General features: G+C 31.5%; 1 long non-coding RNA gene across 1 annotated transcript; it reads right to left on the reverse strand.

Annotated features, from left to right (window-relative positions):
- Positions 1–1,946: 1,946 nt before the first annotated feature.
- On the reverse strand, positions 1,947–5,325 carry LOC134234110 (uncharacterized). The gene is made up of 2 exons (XR_009985119.1): positions 5,020–5,325; positions 1,947–2,810 (listed from the first exon to the last, which is right to left on the reverse strand). It is a non-coding gene; the product is annotated as an uncharacterized LOC134234110 (long non-coding RNA).
- Between the last annotated feature and the right edge of the window lie 4,011 nt (positions 5,326–9,336).

Genomic DNA, 9,336 nt, shown 5'->3' on the forward strand with positions numbered 1-9,336 from the left:
CATCGAAATCAAAAACCGATACACAGAATTATGTATCTTAGTGTAGTCTACTTGTGTGCCAAGTTATATTGAAATCAGACTAAAACTGTAGGAGGAGTAGCATTTTGAAAGATTGTTTACAGACAGACAGACAGACGGACAGACAGACAGACGGACGGACACACATTTGGTTATATATTGGGTACATCAAGTCCAAGTCCTATTGGATACTGCTTATTGGATACAAAAAAAGTGTACACACGAGAGAGCATTATTTGGGTTGTTACTGTTCAAATCTTATTGGATATTAATTCCTTGTGTCCGTATTTTATTGTTTTTTTTTCTTATTGTTTTTTTATTCATTTCAAATTTATTATATATTTAATATTTGCTGGTAAATTCAGGCAAAACTGAAAACCTTTGGTTTTGAACCCATATTTTTGTCAATTTCTGTGATATAGCTCTTTTATTGAAACACCTCACTAATTTGTTCTTAGCAATAACGATATACAACTGTATATTTCAAAATATCTTATATTAAAATATATGAATACCTAAGTGCAAAAAAAAAAAACTGAATTGTGCAAACACAACTCAACACATCTCAGACTCTGTTCAACCTTTCTTGAATAACAAAAATAATTATTTAAGGAAATATTGGGCAGAATGAAGGTATCCAACAGGCATTGGACAGGTGTCCAATACCTGTTGGGTTGTATTTTGACGAAGGGATTAAACTACCCAAGAACAATTGAACATGTGTACATTGTCTAATTCTATTTGGGTTTCTTGAATCTCCACATAAAAGTACAACCAAACTGGTAATGGACACCTGTCCAACTCCTCTTGGATATTGAACATGTGTACATTGTCTAATTCTATTTGGGTTTCTTGAATCTACAACCCAACAGGTAATGGACACCTGTCAAACTCTTCTTGGATATCTACATCCCACCCAACAGGTAATGGACACTTGTCCAATTCTTCTTGGGTTTCTTGAATTGCTTCATTAGAATACCACCCAACAGGTAATGGACACCTGTCCAAATCCTTTTGGATATCTACATCCCAACCAACAGGAAATGGATACTTGTCCAATTCTTTTTGGGTTTCTTGAATCTCCTCATCAAAATACAACCCAACATAACACCCAACAGGTAATGGACACCTGTCCAACTCCTCTTGGATATCTACATCCCACCCAACAGGTAATGGACACCTGTCCAACTCCTTTTGGATATCTACATCCTACCCAACAGGTAATGGACACTTGTCCATTTCTTCTTGGGTTTCTTGAATTGTTTCATAAGAATACCACCCAACAGGTAATGGACATCTGTCCAACTCCTCTTGGATATCTACATCCCACCCAACAAGAAATGGACACTTGTCTAATTCTTGGGTTTCTTGAATTGCATCATCAAAATACTACCCAACAGGTAATGGACACCTGTCCAACTCCTCTTGGATATCTACATCTCACCCAACAGGTAATGGACACTTGTCCAATTCTTCTTGGGTTTCTTGAATTATTTCATCAGAATACCACCCAACAGGTAATGGACATCTGTCCAACTCCTCTTGGTTATCTACATCACACCCAACAGGCAATGGACACTTGTCTAATTCTTGGGTTTCTTGAGAATCTCCTCATAAGAATACTACCCAACATGTAATGGACACCTGTCCAATTCTTCTTGGATATCTTCATCCCTTCAATAGTATATAAATTAAAAGGTATTGGACATTCTTCTTGGGTTACTCAAAATTTTTTTTATAAGAAAGAAAACCCAATAGGTATTGGACATTGGTTCAATCTTCTTGGGTTACTTATACCCTTCATTAAAATTGTCAAATTTGTCTTGGATATTTATACTCTTGCATTAGATTGCAAACCCAATAAGTATGACATTTACCTTCCCTAGTTGAATTCAAATTTATTTGCATAAGCATACATAAGTCCAAAACATATTTAATACTTTAATTCTAACATTCCACATCTCATTCAGTGTACACTTTACAAATGATAGGAAATATATAAGCATTTTGTGCCTAAACTATTTGGCTTTTAAAGAATTTTATAACCATGTTTGCAAAATTTAAATTTAAATATTGGAACTTGGAGCAAGTCATTGCAGGTAGAGCAAGATGCTGAAAACCATATTGATAAATAGATCACACCCTTGATAAAATATTTGCCTTTAGTTGCTAAGATTGTGTTGTATTTTATGGAAAATTTCTATAATCCTGTTTATTACAGATACATGTACAATGCATATTTTCCCTGTAATAATAAAAATACTTCTGAGATGTAAAAGAATGGATTTAATAGTCACCGATGTTAAAAGATATTACATGTATCTCATTAATCTGGTTTGGAAATCACAAACTTAGTTTTGAAGCCGATAAAACAGTGTCACACCAGAAAACTCAGTTACAAGTACAATGAATGAATTCGTTGTATCAAAACTTTAAAATAATTGATGCACTATGTCCAAATCTTTTCGACAAATCGGGATAAAGATATTAAATCAAATCATCACTGTTATAAGTCTTAGAGCAAGAGAAAAGTCATTACATGCCCAAATTTTACATGTAAGGCTTTGATCCTATATTTCAATAAATGTCAAAATGGTTTTATTTTTGTTTCTCTTCAATACTTTCTTCTTCTGGGTCTCTCCTGGCCTATACTGTATGATACCTCCATTGACCCTGCTCTTTTATATTGCCATATGTTTATCCAGTAGCAGTGGTTATGCTCAGGCAATTCTTTGAAATATTCCTCATTTCATGCATCTCCTTCAAATCTGCCTCTGTCCTTTTTATTCATTCTGCAATTAGATAAAGGCATGTCTTTGCCGTATAAAACATGTTTTTCTTGACTACAGTAAGATAATCCTTTATGTTGATCAACCCAACCAAGAAGTAGAAGTATATTCCTTATTCAGAAATATGTATTGATAAATAAAATAGAAGAAAAACTTATTTCTATCAGCTCTTTTTTGTTTCTTCTATGTCTAACTGCATCTTCATCCTACCCCCCATCTGCCATAATTTTATCAAAATGGAATCATCATTCAACACACAAAACGATGTTGCATATTAATTAGTTTGTTAGTTTCTGATTGTTAAGAAGGAGATTTTAAAAAGATTTTACACCTATTCCATGCAAATTTTAGACTTCTAATGTAACACTATCAGTATATTAGGGGTACATAATCTTCAAAAACATCTCTACACTTAATGATAAAGCTTTCACATTAGTATTGTTTTTAGCCCAATGGTTCTGCTAAAGAGGATTTAAAATTGACCCAAATCTTACTAACTGCTTTGAAATTATATTGACAGGGACAGAGACACACTTGACACTCCACCCCCCTTCCTGGGGTATGCTTTGCACAAAATTTAATTAAAATTGACTAAGCTGGATGGAAGTTGAAAATATGAAAAATTACAGTCAAACAGAATATGAATAACTTTCACCACATCAGACATGAAGTAGTGATCCTTAAATAAAATACACCTACAAGATGAAGCTATTTTATTCCTTTGAAGTAATATCTAGTATTGTTTCTTTTCCTGTATGCCACCTTTATCAGAACAAAATGTTAAACACCATATACCTCTATCAGAACAAAATGTTATACACGTATTAACATAACCTATGACTGAATAGTACCACGGTATTTACTTTACAATTAATTAAGTTCTGGAACCAACCCTCAGATGCCCTTAAAACAAATGATTCAAAACTGGCAAAGGTAAAGTGCATCTGAAGAATACAAAATAAAATGATAGTACAAACAAGCAAACAGTGTGCATGAAAATGTTGGCAAACACTAGAAAAAATACTAAGGTACTTTCTCAAACTCAACATGAATACTAAAGAGGTTTTATGTAGCCGTATTGCACATACCAAAAGCTTTCCTGCCGTTAAAGGTTGGTTGCCTAGTAGTTATGTAAATATGAAAAAGCATTTTTTTAATTTTACAATATTTCACACTGTTTGTCAATCTAGAGCATAAGTAGAGACATCATGCCAAGTTTCATGAAAATTCAACAATTAATAAAGATTTTACAGCATTTACAGGTCTATGTGTAATATCCTTAAAAAATGCTCCAATCTTGCCAAAACTGCACCCAAGTTTTAAGTCAAATTTTAGCCTATTAACACATTAATACCATTCTTAATCAACTTCATAACTTTAAATACATATAGTCAAATCATAATCAAGCACTTAATTGGGTCAATTTCACTTATTTTAAAAAATTAATGTATTTCCACACAAAATATGACCACTTTTCACCCTCTAATTCATAGTTTCTCCAGAAATGACAAAAAAATGAAGTTAACAAATGTCCTGAAAGTAGTAAAACAAAAAAGAACTGATTATTTCCTGTCCATTGTTGTATCATTCATGAAATTATATCTATAAATAAAAAAGTTATAAGCCTTTATAATCCTATATAGAATCATTTGTTTCAAAGCAATTTTTATACCAACGCAAATTTACTCATCTATGACGTCACAATGACATCATAATAATGGATAGCTCAATACATGTGTATCATTACTTTTCCTGTACTTTTCATATAAAACAAAATCATTGCTTATATACTATTATTATAACTTTAAAAAATAAAAAAATGTGGTTTTGCAGATTAAATAAATAATCCACTAAAGTTGTTTTGTTTCCATGGTAACAATTTTGTAATTTGTAGGAAAATGAGACAAAGTTTTGAATTTCCTGACAAATCACATAATGTCGACTGTCAAATATTCATGAAACTTCAATTTTTATATCCGTGTAATCTTAATAATGCATAATTTACAAAACAAAGATGTAGATCTAATTAATTTGAAATTCTTAAATAAAAAAAAAAATCTATATAAGTGCAAAATGTATATAGCAGTGCATATACAGATTAGTTATAGCTAAATACTTTCACATTCTGATCACCTATTAAATATGTAAATTTCCTCACCCCCACCCCATCCCCCACTTCAATGAATTTTTTTTTTAGAAAACTTTAACTTACACATTTTGCCGACTGTCACATTTTGCTGGTGCTGTTTCAAGATGTATTCAAATGGGTGTGCATTTGTGTGCCAATAGTTTTAAACACCATCTGCATGGACCTCATGTTTTTCCTGTACCAATCACCATGAACCTAAAAAAAATCAATACAATAAATGGCACAATATCACATTTGCAGACAGACAGACACACAGACATTCAACACGTACAATTTTACCATATTCCTTTTATGCCCATTACTTGAAATTAATTAATTTAAAAAATGATTAATTTGCTCCCACCTGAAATCACACTGTTAACATTGGTAATTAAGGCCAAAATAAAAAATACCTTTGTTTCCCCTAACGCGACCGACCCAGTTAAATCACACCGACTGAAAAGATTTTTTGAACACAAAGATTCAATTATTTTTTTTATTGTTAACCAAGTTTCATAAAATACAATTTCATCAAAATCATGTTTTACATTGTTCTACTGTGATTTGTTGAAGAAAAATAATTGATTACTGAGAAAAAGTTCTTAATAAAACAAATCAACATGCCTTTAGCTAATGAATTCTTCATTGAAACAATTTGATAATAAAGTTTAAACTAATTAAGAGAAGTGTCTTGGCCTCTCCATGTGAAATAAATTTTCGAAAGGGACGGTCAACAACAAACAAACTTGTCTGTTCACACACATGTAAGGTACGTAATACATAGTACATGTAAGGCCCGCCTAATGAGCAGATGAGGGGCCCACTTAAACACATCATTCAATTTCACTGCATTTTATTTGATCTGAGTTTTGATCTAATAACCAGTTCATCTATGTTCCTATGTTTACTATATGCCATTACGGAATCATAGGAGTTGTAAATACGTCTGCATATTCATCCTGATAAATATAATTTAGATTTTCTTTAATGCCTTTATTTATGGGTTAAACGTCTTGACTATGACATTGTATATACATGTAGCCTTTTCATCATTTGTAGATTCGGTTTGGTTCAATTAAATATTGTTTATTACAAATAGTTTTGAAATCATGATTCAGCTTCCTGAAGGCCCAGTGTATTTTTTCTTTAATTACGCCCTCAAAGATTGGTTGTTTCTTTGCTTTTAATCCCTTCGAGATTTGTTTAGACGACATTTGAACATTTCCCCATTGCTCCAAATTTAGACGTACTCAGCACTTTTTTGCCATTAAGCAGTATATAAGGGATCTTTTTTGAGCCAGTATCTTTTGCGAGACTGGACATAAGTTTTATGGTCCCTTTTGATAGACTATTTTCAACGTTCCTTATTGTATTTGGACTTGCGACTTAAAATTAGACACTTACTTTTTAACTCTATTAAGCAAAATGCTCTAGAAACACTGCAACTCTAATGGCCCTCAAAAAGTAAATTGATTGTCTATAAACACTGGGGGCTGATGGAAGGTTTGAAAAAAAATATACTCGGATGTCCGGTCTTTGCGTATTTGAGAATCTTGTCTTTATCTATTCGATTTATATAAATGTACTCTGGCGTGAGATATCTCACAAGTTCAACTAAATAACGGTTGTAAATTCATTAATCATGAATTTTCCTTTAACATGTTTAAACAGCATATGTTTGATACCTAGCATTTTGTTCACAAATCGCTTTCTTTTGCATTTTTCTTACTTAAAAAGTTTTTTCTATTAAATTTTAGAACGTATTTTCAAAGCTGCTGTCATAAAATAAAATTGTTTATGACCCACCTTGAGAATTAGGGTTAGGGGAAACAAAATAAACTAAGTTAATTCAGCAGAATAGGTAAAAATCATGTTTTACTGACAATAATTGTACATTCAACAAATACATGTAATGAAATTGCTAAAATATATGAGAAAAATCAGTTAATGTGCATGTTCACACACATCGTTTAACTCCCAGACAACTGTAACCAGCCTCACCGCGCCTGATCTGAAATGATGTATGTCATGTATGTGACGTGCTGATCATCGACATGTTCCAAAAACATTTAATTGTTATTAACGAATATTGTACTAAGGTATACCTCTTACCTCCTGTGTAAAATACAAATGCTCATCACCTATATACTGCTAAACACTGCACTGAACAGTTTTGATAACTTTCTGCTAAGTCTACTTTCACTTCGACCTTGACCCCAATTGAATACCGATCCCGAACTCATTTGTGAATTTTTGTGTATTGAAAATAAACCACAGTGGAGCATGTACATCTACATAATTGCTTCTTAATCAAATTATACATTTATGATTCTGATTAAATAAATTATATAAATCGATACATTTAATCTACATGATACATGTGTAAACAATAGGTGATACATGTATGATTATGAGCATGTTGAGTGTTGGGGGGGGGGGGGGCTAGACACTTTATTTATGAATCAATTTGTTTAAAAATGTGTATCAACAATAAAAGAATTGTTTTTTTTCAAAAATTTTAACAATTGAAAATAATAGAAAACACCAACTTTGAAATAAATTCAAGATTTATGACATCTTTCACTTACTTATTAATATATAGGCTTCCTAATATGGGTACAGTCCACTAATTGTTTTCCCATAGGCGACAATGTTAACGTTTCTTCTCATAGTGATGTCCCTAATTTTCGTTCAGAAGTGAGTGACCCCTCAAATCAAAGCACATCAACTTGTCTTTCCTTGGTTAAAATCTCGAGGTGGCATGTCAGATTCATTTTCCGGCAAAAGGAACCCTAAAAATGAAAGTGGAAGTAGGGGAATTTCAGAATTATCACTGGCGTTATAATACTCAAAATAATTCAGCTGATCTTCTTGATAAATTAAATTTTCCAAGCTTTTTTGGTAGGAAAGATAATCCTTATCAACAAGTGTGAGGCTCAATTCAGTACATCTGCCCAATTTTTTTTACGCAAGTCTGCAAATTAAGGAACTTGTAATTTTTTCTGCACTACTTTCTTCTCCTACCGATTCTAAAAATAATTAGTGGGATGTACCCATGTAGTATGTACAAGTTTTTCCCTCTATTTCTTCTGATTTAAGAGGCGAAAATGTCTTTAAAAATCTTATGGTTGGCATGAAGTATTCTTGATTATTTTACTGATTACTTACAATTATCCTATTTCTGAGGGTCATCTTCTGATGAGTGTGTTCTCAGCAATGTTCACAATTGAAGTTCCTGTTTGACCTGTTACATATTGAAAATCCTTGAAAATCCTCAATGAACATGATTATGGTTTTAATTTCCATTGCAAATATTGATTACTTAAAAAAAAATCTAAACGAATTTATTGTAACATAATACTTAGGAAAATATTTATGAAATATCAATGGAAAAAAGGAATATCCTAAAATCAAAAGTAAGCATCAATCATATAAATTCACATACGTCAACCCATAAGCCTTTTGTACTATTAAATCATAGTCATCCCTGTGCAATAAAGGAAATCAAGTACTTATCCACAGCTTGGTGGCAATAAAGTTACTATCCCCGAGTAAAAAGTGACAAGCCCAAATATAGAGGCAAAAATTAAAAAGTAACATTGAAAAAAAGTTCATCGTGAAAAAAGTCAGGGTATTAACTACAGATGATTCTTTTTAAAATTAAACTTTAATTTAATTTTCGCTAGTAACATTTAATCATATATAAATTAATGATTTAAAAAAAATGCAAAAAGATTTTAAATATTGTACAATGATACATGATGAAAATTATTAGACTGAAATTATAAAAACTTATTATTTGTATCATTAATTTATATAAACATGATAAAGATAGAAATTTTCCATAAATTACAAAATCTAAGTCAATTGCGTTATAAAGATATCAAAATTTAATTTGGATTCTTGAAATTTTCTCCGACTTGGAAGAAAATACAAAAGATTTATATAACACATTACAGAGAAGATAAAATCGTATTACTAGATGAAACAAGGTGTTCTCTGTGCTCCGAATTGTATGAAAAGCTTTAATTTAAATGTATTAACTATATTTCTTTACTTAATTTTGTATTTTTCAAAAATATATTTTTGATCAGTTACGCAATATATGGCTTTAAATAAAAAAAGCGCAACATAATTGCATGACACTTATCATTGAGCTGATTGAGTAAATGTATATAATTTAATAATGAGATATCTGTACAAATATTGCTATATTAAACAAAGGAACGGGGGGAAATTCAAACTAGGAAAAAAAAAGATCGTTTTGAAGTAAATCAGTCTGGTAGTACTGCAAAATGGATGCAGTTGTGGAGATTTATGGATAATAGGAGCATGCTGTCTGGAATATTTCCATATAGGGAATTTAATAGCAAAAAGGAGTGAAAATACCGGTGGTGCTTT

Source organism: Saccostrea cucullata, unplaced genomic scaffold, assembly GCF_032062105.1.
Source record: "Saccostrea cucullata isolate Sc308-1 unplaced genomic scaffold, CSIRO_AGI_Scuc_v1 ctg9320, whole genome shotgun sequence".
In the NCBI taxonomy this organism is placed as follows: domain Eukaryota; kingdom Metazoa; phylum Mollusca; class Bivalvia; order Ostreida; family Ostreidae; genus Saccostrea; species Saccostrea cuccullata.